The sequence below is a fragment of the Canis lupus genome, chromosome 15 (assembly GCF_048164855.1).
Source record: "Canis lupus baileyi chromosome 15, mCanLup2.hap1, whole genome shotgun sequence".
Lineage (NCBI taxonomy): Eukaryota > Metazoa > Chordata > Mammalia > Carnivora > Canidae > Canis > Canis lupus.
The window spans coordinates 26,204,149-26,215,702 of NC_132852.1; the positions used below are offsets into that span (position 1 = coordinate 26,204,149).

The 11,554-nt window shown below is 39.4% G+C and overlaps 1 long non-coding RNA gene across 3 annotated transcripts in view; it reads left to right on the top strand.

The window, feature by feature from the left end:
• The window catches only part of LOC140604757 (uncharacterized), a 29,657-nt gene extending 18,730 nt beyond the window's left edge, over positions 1-10,927 (top strand). For 2 of the 3 annotated variants that reach the window (XR_012007568.1, XR_012007569.1), the window contains one exon: positions 5,385-7,181. This is a non-coding gene — a long non-coding RNA (uncharacterized lncRNA). Of the gene's footprint in view, positions 1-5,384; positions 7,182-8,372 lie in introns of those variants that run through there. The other variant, XR_012007570.1, reaches the window with a different exon arrangement.
• The last annotated feature ends 627 nt before the right edge of the window (positions 10,928-11,554 follow it).

An 11,554-nucleotide genomic window follows, 5' to 3' on the forward strand; every position in this document is an offset into this window, starting at 1 on the left:
TGTATGAAACTCCTGAAAATGTAGCAAGGTATACAAATGTGAGATACAATTACTGTTCATCTAAATGCTGACACACTACATTAGCCATCCAGGACCAAAGGCCATTTGTATGTTATAAAGTGCCTTCAAAATAATTCTTAGCAATAAACAAATTCACTTAAAGTGTGTCCACATTTATTTGGGAGACGTTATACCTTCATCATCAATTCCTCTCATTTGCAAGGATAATGAATTTAGTTTTTCATGCCTGCCTGAAAGTTCTACCAATTCTAATACCTACAGCTTAAAGGAAAATAGAACCCTTCTGTCACCCACTAGTTTACATTAACCAATTCAGATCCCACACCAGAACCATTAGGCAGAGTCAGATCCGTATATGGTTTTCATTTGTTTTCTACCAAGTTTTCACACTTGGAACTTCTTCGGTTTGCTTGCTTAGCTGTGAATGATAACAACGGTGACACAGACAAATAGCAACAAATGAGGAAAGAATTACTGAAAAAGAAATGCCTTTTTAAAAATCAGCAAGAGGAAAAAAAAAATCAGCAAGAGGGGTGCCTGGGCAGGTCAGTGGGTTAAGCAATCAACTCTTGGTCTCAGCTCAGATCTTGATGTTAGGGCCATGAGCTCAAGCCCCATGTTGGGCTCCAGGCTGAGTGTGGAAAAAAAAAAAAAAAAAGGGCATAAAAATCAGTACAAAAAAAAAAAAAAAAAAAACTCATGAACTCAGCTATGTTAGAGCAGGAACTAGAAACCTTGTCTCCATCTGTGGCTCATCATTGGCATCCTGTTGGGTGCTCCCAGAACCCTGTCCCCCTGAGTCCCTCCCTCTCTTCATAGGCTGTGGGGCCTGGGTTTTCTGTCACTGGATTACTTAAGCAAGCTCTTTGAAAGAATTGTTTTTTCCTACTTTGCTCCAGGCTGTTGGGCTTGCATTTGGTGAAGTTTCTCTGAAGCAATGAGGCTGGTGTTATCACTTCAGCACTCCTATTTAAACACTCTCTTAATTCCTCCTGTTTAGTCTGGCTCATTGGGTGTTGCCCATGAAAAGTTTGGCTTTTGTAATCACAATTAGAGCAGGCTGGTGTGACTAATCAGTCAGTTCACTGTGTCTCTATCTTCTGTGAAGTGAGTCAGTTTCAACATTAGCTCTGTGCTCACATGTCACTCCCTACTCTAACGTTCAAGCCTATATTTGTTCCAGACTCTGAATATTACAAAAAAAAGGGCCGTTTGTTTTCATTCTTAAAGCATGTTCTATACTCCCTCTTGGGAGTAGAACTAACTCCACAGGAATTTGGAGAAATTCCCAGAGTGCTAGCTCACTATACAGAATTTCCAGGGCAGGGAAATTTTCCTCATTTTGGGAAATTGTACTGATAATACGACATTCAGGTCAACACACACATAATGAATGTTTATAACATGCAAAGCACTTTTCATATATCGTTGTTTTAAAATACAGTTACTGTTAGAGCAGCTCTAGAAAAATTACATTTTGCAGAAAAAATTATAGACAGTAGAATTGCCATATATCCCACACCCAGTCTTCCCTTTTATTAGCATCTTACATTAGTATGATATATTTGTTACAATTAATGTAATAATATATCGTGATTCATCAACTGATACATTATTATTAACTAACAGTCATGCTTTATTCATATTTCCTTAGTTTTTTCCTAATGCCCTTTTGCTGTTCCAAGATCTCATCCCAAATACAACATTACATTTAATTATTATATCTTCTCAGGCTCTTCTTGACTGTGACAGATTCTCAGATTTTTTTGTTGTTGTTGTTTAACGAACTGGACAGTTTTGAGGAGTACTGCTCAGGTGTTTTGCAGAACGTCCCTTAATTGTGATTTGTCTAATCCTTTTCTCATAAGACTGTGGTTAAATATTTTTAAGAGGAAGACCACAGAAGTAGAATGCCATTTTCATCACATAAGGTCAAGGGCATATATTATCAACATGACTTATCACTGTTGATGCTAACTTTGCTCACCTGGCTGAGGTAGTATTTGTCAGATTTCTCTGCCGTACGTTTACAGTAACTTTGTCCTCATTTTCCCCCTTTTCATCCTGTGTCCTTTGGAAGGAAGTCACTATGCACAGGTTATACTTAAAGAGTAGAAAATTATGGTCCATCTCTTTGAGGGCAGAGTATCTGTATAAATTATTTGAACTTCCTATTAATTCAGTCATTTATTTATATCAGTATGGATTCAAGGATTTTTAAAATAATATTTTGAGTTATAATCCCCCAAATCCTTCTTTATTTATTTTCTTGTTCAAAATTTTCCAGCTTGGCTATGGGGAGAGAGCTCTTTTACTTGGTTCCTTCTCCCTTTAACATGCTCCTTCATATTGGGTGTGTGTGTGTGTGTGTGTGTGTGTGTGTGTGTGTGTGTGTGTGTGTGTTTTAAGCACTTCCTTAATTTCTGCATTTACAAGATGTCTCAGGTTCATCTTGTATGTTTCATGTCCCAGGCCTAGAACCAGCTATTTTTCTGGGGAACCCTAGTCCTTTTATTGAAGAATGGTATTAGAAATCAGGATCTGGATGATAGACATGCTCATTGTTATTGGAGTCTCTTTGCTTCTCAGCTGAAAGAGAAAAGGACTATCTGTGCATATATTAAATCAGGTATTTCCACATATGCATGAATATTTCTGTATGTAACTATTTGTATCTATATTCAGCTAAATGTGAGTTCACAGAGATGTCTCCAACTTCAATCCATTACCACTTGCATCATTCTAATCTCCTCCTTTTGTCCTAACAGTGAGATACTGGACTCCTACCATCCACCATCCATTTATTCTATTGTTCAATTTCAGTGTTCCTATATAGCAGTACCCAAATTGCTGTTAACATGTACCCCTGTGGGAGGTAACTTTATCAACTAGTTTTCCAGGGAGTCTGGAAGACATTTTTCTGGATGGCCATGGGCCTGATATCATACAACAATTCTGTTACCAAAGAAGAAGGGGAGAATTGATAAGGGAACACAATTGGGATGCCTGGGTGGCTCAGTGATGGAGCATCTGCTTCGGCTCAGGTTGTGATCTGGGGTGCTGGAATCAAGTCCTGCATCGGGCTCCCTGCTTCTCCTGCTTCTCCCTCTGCCTATGTCTCTGCCTCTCATTGTGTCTCTCATGAATAAACAAAACCTTTTTAAAAAATAAGGGAACACAATTAATGGTCTCCACCATAGAATGTACTGAAGTGACAGGTCACAAAAGAGAAAAATACAGTGGCCTTTTTTTCAATTTTAGCTGAGTTTCTATGAGAAAGTCAGTGGTTTCCTTCCTCAGACTGTAACCTTTCTACACGATGCTCATTTCCTTCTGTTGCCACAGCACCAGCTCTATCTTCTTTGGGCTTCCACAGCCATCAGCCATCACTCACAGAAGTAAGGGGACCAATCCTATTGAGCACATTGTAAACTGAGCCATGAGAGAGCACAGCAGGGCAGTGAGGTGGTGAGGATGGATAAATTGAAGTATCCACTGGTTGTTGGGCAGTGAAGGTAGCAGAGATTGCAAGTGGGTGCTGACTGATCCAAGATATTAATATGATAAGGAGGAAGAAACGTGGATGATGGGACGGCTTTTCCAAATGACCATCAGTGAGGCCCCCCTGACAACTTTGACTAATCTGTGCCCCTTCGTTGATCTGTTATCAAATCAGTTGCCAATGTGCTATTTTCATCCAGTGAGAGTCTACAATTCTAAAAAACAAACTCTTCCATACCCACCTTCCAAACCTGACTTGCTAGCTGGGGACCGTTATGCCAATATATGGGAAAGAATAAGCAACTCTACACAGGGAAATCTAAAGTTTTTCCTATCACATGAGAAGATTCTGGAAAAAAGAAAATGACATGGTAGGAAAGGGAGCTTTGAAGATTTGCTCATCTAGGTTCAAATCCTAGCTCTGCCACTGGAGAGCTGTGCAACCCAAATCATTTGCTGCCATTTATATTAAATTGTTATTAAAATACTAAATTATTAAATATAAATTGGTAAAGTAATATCAAAATGGTACGTGTTCTTAGTATTTAAAATATGTGACAAAACCTGGAGAATTTATAGCACAAAGAGAGAACCTTAATGTATGCGAATTTACAAATCCTTTAGGAAGCTGAGGGATCCAGGATGGAATGCAGAATGTGACAGAAATGTCTGTATCACACTTACGTGAAACAACCTCACGCCCTGGGTGGGAGGTGAGGGGAAAAAGTGTTAACCTAAGTAACTTTGGAAATGTGTGGAGTGTGTCAGACTACAGGCAAAAGAAAGTCTACATTCACACTGTGCTCTGGTTGGAACTGGAATGTGAAACCTTCTATAAGCATCCTAAAAATGAGGGGAGGGCATGCTCTTCTCACTTTTGTTCTTTCCTACTGGGTAGGATAGGACTCCTTACCAGGTTAGGACACCCATCTTGGACATGAGATGAAAGACAAGGGTTGAGGATGATGATGACAAGAAGATAGAAATAGCTTGTCTTTTTCTTATGATTATAGAGCGTCCACACCTGCTGAAATTAGAATGAAAAAGAAATTTCCACCTTGTTTAACTCACTCTTAATTTGAATTTCCTATCACAGATAGCTTTAATCCCAACTAATGAAGATTTTACTCCATACCTCTTCCTCCCTGCCTTTTACCCCTTTACCACTTCCTGGATCCCTAAAAAAAAAAAAAAAAAAAAAAGGAGAATGCATGACTTTTCATGATATAAGCCCCTCGTAAGATGTTCTGTGGGATCCTTGAGCACCTAATTCCAGCCCATGAAAGGGATGCATAAAGTAGACTCTTGCTCACAAAAAGATTGTATCCTTGCACGCAATGATAATAACTGATTGGAGCATACTATGTATTAACTCAACATCCTCACAAAGGGGTTATTTCAATGGCCAAAGAGTAGACCTTTGGCTTTTGTTTCGTTTGTATCAAAAGTACATACTTACTGAATTTGGGGAAGTGTCAAGAAGTGTAACCTTTCAAAATGTAAAGGTTGGGTGGTCATAGTCTATGATCTCTCTCTCTCTCTCTCCCCTCCCTCCTGGACTTTGATGTTCTACTGGACTTGGGAATTGGAAGTCTGTTCAAAGAACGATGGAGCAGAAAAGGAAGATGCCAGTTCATAGTTGCTACGTGTCCATTTCAAAATGGTTACCTAGCAACAGCTGGAGCCGGGGCTACAAGGAGTCATACCAGTGGCTTGGAGTGGAAAAGCTTACTGAGCTACAGACTTGCTCTACTAACGGTCTCGTCTGCGTGGTTTTTAAAATAAGAATCAGCTTTTGGGGTTATGTGGGCTGAGGCACAACTGATTGTCTGTTTTATTTGTCCTCTCTCATCTTCTGACAGGGTGAAGGGCTTGCTGTGTTTACAGAAAACCTCTCGTGGTGTGAAAAACATCTGACAGCTTTTGAAGCCAAAACAGAATCCCTTTTAAAGTTCCTAGATGCCAGTGATAGCACCTCTGTGAATATACAGCTTTAGGGGGAAAAAAAGTCCACTTTTAAGTAAGAAAATTAAATTTCCTTAAACACACTGAAAAAGTTTGAAGAGTTTAAATCAGTATAAAATTGAAAATCTTTTACTAAAGTTATCATTCTAAGACCCCTCTAACCTAGCCTCCCAGGTTTTCATCTGTTTATGTTCAGTTCCAGGAAACCAAGACAAATACCTATAAAAAGAGAAATGCAGGATGTATTACAGGGGTTGTGGTATTTGGTATTTATATTCTATCATTAAGCTGTACCTTTATTTCCTTTGCGTACAGCCTCTTGCCTTGTTTATGCCTACTTTCTTTCTGTATTTCAAAATCGCAAAAAAATTCATCTATATGATTACTTTGTAAACTCTTTGGGGCTCTAACCTCTCAAGAGGAAAACCTCTCTCAATAGAGTTTAGATATTCATCACACATTCTGTTTGGGTTAGAAATGAAATTTCTATTAAAAATGAAATTGGGGGTGCCTGGGTGACTCAGCTGGTTAAGCGTCCGACTTTTGGTTTTGGCTCAGGTTGTGATCTCAGGGTGGCAGGATCAAGCCCCACATTGGGCTCCCAGCTCAGCGTGGAATTCTGTTTAAGATTCTTACCGCTCCTTCTCCCTCTGCTCCTCCTCCTTTCACATGCACTTGTACGCATGCTCTCTGTCTCTCATAAATAAATAAGTAAATAAATAAATAAATAAATAAATAAATAAATAAATAAATAAATAAAATCTTAAAAAAAATAAGTCACGGGGATTCAAATAGATATTTATATTCCAATGTTCATAGCAGCTTTATTCACAATAACCAAAAAGTGGAACAACTCAAGTGTCCATTAACAGATGATGGAGAAATAAAATATGGCAGATATAAAAAATAGAATAGTATCCAGCCTTAAAAAGGGATGAGATTCTGATGCATGCTCCCACATGGAAAAACCTTGAAGATGTTATGCTAAGTGAAATAAGCCAAACACAAAATAACAAATATTATATGATTTCACCTATATGAGATGCCTAGAATAGTCAAATTTGTAAAAACAGAAAGTAGAATGGAGGTTTCTAAGAGTCAGGGGAGTGGAGAATGAGGAATTCTTATTCAGGGGGTACAGAGTTCCAGTTTTGAAAGATGAAAATGTTCTGGAGTTGGATAGTGGTAATGGTTGCACAACATTGTAAATGTGGTTAATGCTGATCAACAGTAAAGCTGGAAAGGGTTAAAGAGTAATTTCAGTTATTCAGTATTTCAGTAATTTCAGTACCACAATAAAAAAAATTAAATGTATCGGGCTGAATATTAACAATGCTCTGATTTTTTCCTTGTGCTTCAGTGTCCTAATGGGACATAATTATAGGAGGAGAAAAATCTGCTCTGGGTATTGTGTAATGTGCATCCATGTACAGAAGAATAAACCATGTTATCAAAAGAGCAAAATCTTGCCCTGATTTTTGCGAGAAATCCTAATATCAGTTGAATCGAATTCTTTTTTGTTGTTGTTGTTGTTGAGTGAAAGAATGCCTGTTTTGAGAGAAGAAGGGGCTGACAATATATATTCTAACAAATATCCATTGTGTTTTTTTCTTGTTGGCCTTTTTCCTTCTATGGCCAGACATTTCTTAAATTTGTCTATCGTGAAGAACTAAATAAAATACATTTAAAAGCCAGCAAGTCTTGAAATTATATTTCGTTATTGTTTCCAGGCATAACTTTTGTAAACCATATATGGCTTTTATGAGTAAGCCTATTCAGCAGTGTAAGTCCAACACTGGATTTTGCTTGTTTTCCCATCTGTGCCCTAAACTGAGACCAGCAGTAACTGCTATTTTAATTATAGTATCATGAGTTAATCATGATTGATCCCAAATGAAGACTAGATTAGACTTTGAGGCTCTTCTAAGTCACAAACTTACAATGTGTATTTTTAAAAACATTTTTTTATTTATTTGAGAGAGAGTGAGTGCATGAGCCGGGTGGGGGTAGTGCAGAGGGAGAGGGAGAAGCAGACTCCCTGCTGAGCAGAGAGCCCAATGTGAGGCTTGGTCTCAGGGCCCCAGAATCATGACCTGAGCCAAAGGCAGAGGCTTATCTGACTGAGCCACCCAGGTGCCCCAAAATGTGTATTTTTTATAAATAAGTCTCATTTCATTTAAAAGCATGAGTTTTGTTTTTTGTTATACATTTTCTTAATTTTTCCTTGTTGCAGAAGCAAAGTGTATCTGTTATAGAAAATCAGGAAATACATGTAGGCCTAATAAATCCTAGGGGGCCGTATAGTCCAATGGCTACACGGGATTCTTCAAAGAAGCATGGCAGGCTAGTGTGTCACCTCTGACAGTGCAATGCTGACTCTGTTCTATTTGCTACATCCCATTTCTTTTTCTTTTTCTTTTTTTTTTTTTAATTTTTATTTATTTATGATAGTCACAGAGAGAGAGAGAGAGAGAGGCAGAGACACAGGCAGAGGGAGAAGCAGGCTCCATGCACCGGGAGCCCGATGTGGGATTCGATCCCGGGTCTCCAGGATCGCGCCCTGGGCCAAAGGCAGGCGCCAAACTGCTGCACCACCCAGGGATCCCTTTCTTTTTCTTTTTTAAGATTTTATTTATTTTACAGACAGAGAGAGCACAAGCAGTGGGGAGCCTCAGGCAGAGGCAAAGGGAGAAGCAGACTTCCTGCAAAGCAGGGAGCCCAATGCAAGGCTCGATCCCAGATCATGACCTGAGCCAAAAGCAGATGCTCAGCCAATTGAGCCACCCAGGCACCCCTGCTACACCCCATTTCTGACAGATGCATCCCCCAACCTTCTCTGTGCTCCTCTAATCTCTTAGAGTCCACCCTTGTACTGTGTTATCTAGGTTTCCTGCCTACTGGGTGTGTTCAGCCAATGGAAGGACTAGCAGCCCCACATCTCTAGAGTCCCAAAGAAGTAACTACTTCCCAGAAGAAATATGGTGTCTTTTGGGAGGTTCTTCCAAAAGCAGATCTTGAAACAAGGACTTGAATGCAAGTAGTCCATTTGGGAGGTGATCCCAAGAAACATTGGCATGGAAGTGACAAGAAGAAACATGGAAGAGAAAGAAAACAAACAAAAAGGTGTATTATCAAACAAGTCACCCTCATGAACAGTTGAGGTTTAATCTGTTGGGAGAGATCTTAGCAACAGTAAAGCATGTGCACCTGTGAGCTGTCTGCTTGAGGGGTGGGGAGTTAGAGTCTTTATCAACAATTCCCTTCAGGTCATTGACAGAAGACTGGTCCAGGGGGAGTACACATGAAGATGCCAGGGCTGCTTCATGACCCTTCTACTGAGTCATGAAGACTAGAGAAAAGCAAAGAAAGGTAAAGTGTCCAAAAGCTGCACAGTGATGCTCCCAATGAGTTGCCGGAAAAATGGTCTTAGTGGAGTGACAGGGTTTGAAGCCAGAATGCTTCAGAGAAAGAAAAGATAATATGTGTGAACAATTCTCTCAAAAAGCTTGATTCTGAAGGGGAGGAGAAAAAGAAGGCTTTCGCCCAAAGGTTATGGGGTTAGAGCAATGCTTTTCAAACTGGGATGGTTCAAAGTGTTCTTTATCCCTAAGACCTGAGAGTATTAACAAACACACATTGTGCCCACTGGACGCCCATGAAAAGGGTTTCAGGATTTCAGTTCCTCTGGTTATATTTGTGTTTACAATCAACAATCAAGTTGCAGCCAGGCAGAAATCGTTTAAAGCTACGTTTTGAACTGGGATACCTTGGATGGCTTAGTGGTTGAGCATCTGCCTTTGGCTCACATCATAATCCCAGGGTCCCAGGATCGAGTCCCACATCAGACTCCCCACAGGGATCTTGCTTCTCCCTCTTCCTGTGTCTCTGCCTCTCTGTGTGTGTCTCTTGCAAATAAATACAAATCTTTAAAAAATAAAAAAGATACATTTTGAATAGAAATTGTTCACACTCTGTGAGAGAAGAGATGATATCCTTGAGAATGAATATCGTTTCTGTGTTGACAAAGAGAATCAGGATCCTGGCTTATGCTCTGCTTGTTCCAGCTTTGGAGATATTTGAATCAGAATGAACATTTCCAATGGAGAATGCTCATGTTCTGGAAAAGACATTGAGACCCAGAGAGAACAAAGAGGAACAGAGGGAACAAAATATTTGGGATGAGATATTTGTCCTATTAAAAAGAAGCATAAACTGAAAGCTTAGCATATATATCTAACAAATCACCCTGGCTGCTAAAGGACATCTCTCTTAAAGGCAGCTCTGAAGACTTCCAAACACGAAGGACTTGTGGCCTTAACTTTCAGAGAGAAATTCCTTTAGTGGGTAGATAAGTAAATGCCTCAAGCAGGACTGAGTCAGGATAGGCCCCCATCTGGCCATAGTAGTGTTAAATAGAGGGGATATGGGGCACCTGGGTGGCTCTGTTGGTTAAGTGTCTCACTCCTGATCTCAGCTTAGGTCTTGATCTCACAGTTGTGAGTTCAAGCCCTGGCATGGGGCTCCATGCTGGGTGTGGAGGTTATTAAAAAAAAAAGAAAGAAAAAGGGGGAATAGTAGGCAGGCAGGCTGTGAAAGCTACTTGTTTAGCCACCCCAGAGAACCTTCCTGTCTGTATGGGAATGCAGGACATAAATAGGATTTGTATATATCTGCAAAAAGCAAAGACACCCTATCTCATAGGTAATCTCAAGATTTTGATGTTTAATAAGGAAGTTAAAGAACATAGCTTCAGGGGATCCCTGGGTGGCTCAGCAGTTTAGCACCTGCCTTCAGCCCAGGACGTGATCCTGGAGTCCCAGGATCGAGTCCCGCATCCGGCTCCCTGTGTGGAGGCTGCATCTGCCTCTGCCTCTGCCTCTGCCTCTGCTTCTCTCTCTTTCTGTGTGTCTCTCATGAATGAATAAATAAAATCTTCTTTAAAAATAGTTTCAATAATTAGGATAAATAATCCTAGAAGTATTCAGTGTTTAAAAGTTTTACAAACACACACACACACACACACACACACACACACACACATCCATGGAAAAAAATACTTTGAACAGAGCAACTATTTGCAACTTGTTATGGTCTTTCCAATCATGATCTATGTATGTACGATTTTCAAACAGCTGTGGTCAATGTGTTGAATATTTCATGAGTGACCTCAGACAAACCACATCAGTTTCATTTGTCTGTTTTCTTCTCAGCAAATGGAGAGAATTTCCTCTATTTCACAGGGTTATTGTGAAGAATAAATGAGGTAACGTAGCATAAACACAATTTACAAACTCTGAAGTGTAAAATTGTGAGGTGTAATACATGTGACTGCTCCTTCTATTCCTTTCTATGTATCAGTTTGAATGGTCACATATTATCCTAACTGAATTACTGTCATAGTTTATTTAACCGTTGTCCAGTTGTTTCTCATTCTTGCTTCTTGGCCATCATAAATAAAGTTGATTATAAACATCTCTGCATGATTAGCATTTTTCCCTTCTGAAATATTTCCTTAGGATGAATTCCTGGAAGTGGAATAACTGGGTCCAAATAGTTGGAACATTCTTCTTTAGATGATGTACATCTTCTGAGTCCAGGAAAAAAAAAAAAAAACCTTCAACTCCAAAAATCAAGTTAATTATGATGCACCACAATTCAGATGCATTAAGAAAGTAAATCTAAACCTGGCGGTGATAACAACTCAGCACATATAGAACCACATCAGCATAATTTTCAAATAATTAAGTTTCCTCTGATCCTGGAACACATCTTCCAGTGGCTACAAATCCTTTTTGGAATGGGGCAGGATAGAGCATGAAGTGCAAGGACCATGACCCGGTAACCTTCTTGTCCAGTGTTAGCAGCCTCTGTTTACAAGTTACCTCATTTTTTAGAGGATATATTTCTTCCCATCAAGGCCTCAGCCACTGTTTTTTTTTTTTTTTTTTTCAGTTGATTTAGATTCAGAGCAAAGTAATTTTGGTAAAGGATGATTTGCTACACAGATTTTAGGTTAAAGTTGGGGAGATGAATTCTGTGCTGCATGTATATAAAATATGAAAATATA